The sequence below is a fragment of the Arachis ipaensis genome, chromosome B10 (assembly GCF_059453495.1).
Source record: "Arachis ipaensis isolate K30076 ecotype BB chromosome B10, ASM5945349v1, whole genome shotgun sequence".
NCBI classification, from domain to species: Eukaryota; Viridiplantae; Streptophyta; class Magnoliopsida; order Fabales; family Fabaceae; genus Arachis; species Arachis ipaensis.
Window position 1 is genome coordinate 20,644,924 of NC_142435.1, and position 1,580 is coordinate 20,646,503.

Sequence of the window (1,580 nt, forward strand, 5' to 3'; positions counted from 1 at the left end):
GTGTGATGCCTCCAACCATGCAGTAGGAGCGGCACTGGCTCAGCGCGAAGGTAAGGATCCTTTCGTAATTGCTTATGCATCTAAAATATTAGATGCTACTCAATCTAATTATACTACTACTGAAAAAGAGCTTCTTGCTATTGTTTTTGCTCTGGATAAATTCCGAGCCTATTTACTTGGTACTAAGGTAGTAGTATACTCAGACCATGCAGCTCTAAAATATTTATTAGCTAAAAAAGAGTCCAAACCAAGATTGATACGTTGGATACTGCTGCTACAAGAATTTGATTTAGAAATTAAAGATAAGAGTGGTAACCAGAATTTAGTGGCAGACCACTTGAGTCGCCTTAAGCACATTAAGGATGACTCCACTCCTATAAATGATGCTTTTCCATTTGATAGCTTGCATGCAGTATCTGAAGTAGTTCCTTGGTATGCACCTGTAGCTAATTATCTAGTTAGCCGTACTTTTCCTCCAAATTTTACTAAACATCAAAGGGACAAGTTGAAAAGCGAGTCTAAATATTTTATATAGGATGATCCATATTTGTGGAGGTGTGGTGCTGACCAGGTAATTAGAAGATGTGTACCCCAAATAGAATTCCACTCCATTTTAGAGGCATGCCACTTTTCTAAGAGTGGAGGACATTTTGGCCCCCAAAGAACAGCTAGAAAAATCTTAGACTGTGGATTCTGGTGGCCTACTCTTTTTAAAGACGCTGCTGAATTTTATAAATCTTGTTCCCCATGCCAAAGATTTAGTAATATATCCAAGTGGAAGACCCACCAACAGAAGCAGAATGAGCCTGAAGACGTCCAACTTAAGGACGTAAAAGCAAAGTGCTAGTGGGAGACAACCCACCATGGTATGATCGTTCAGTTTTAGCCTTAGTTTTATTTTACTTTATTCTATTTTTGTTTTTGTTAATGACTCTTCGTATAACCTCTGCATATAGCTGCATATAACCTGCATTTGCATTTGTATTTTGCATAAAAAGAGAGAGAGAGAGAGAGAGAGAGAGAGAGAGAGGCACGCGACGCGCCAACGTTGCTGACGCGTTCGCGTCATAGGTGGTTTAGCAAAAAGAAGAAAAGAAGCAGAGAGTCACACGAAAGCGTCGCTGGAGGCGTGCCTTAGGCACAAATACGCCCACACGACCGCATCACTGACGCGTCCGCGTCATGTTGAAAAATAGCCTCCCACGCGTCTGCTTCACCTACGCGACCGCGTGCCCCTAAAAATCGACGTAAAAGAGGTATATGGCAGCAAGTTATGATGGAGTGGGGCTGGAACGATGCTAGATGCACAAGCCCTACCACGTGACCGCGTGACCCACGCGGCCGCGTCATTTTACAAAATGAGGCCATTCACGCGATCGCGTCAATCACGTGACCGCGTCACCCAGATTTTTGGCAATATGCATTTAAAACAGAGAGTTGCGCGAATCAGGCCACGCGATCGCGTGACCTACGCATCCGCATCACCTGAACTTATCGCCTACCACTCGATCGCGTGACCCACGCGTCTGCGTCACATGCGACGCACAACTTATCCAAATCAGCCAAATATATTATCTTTT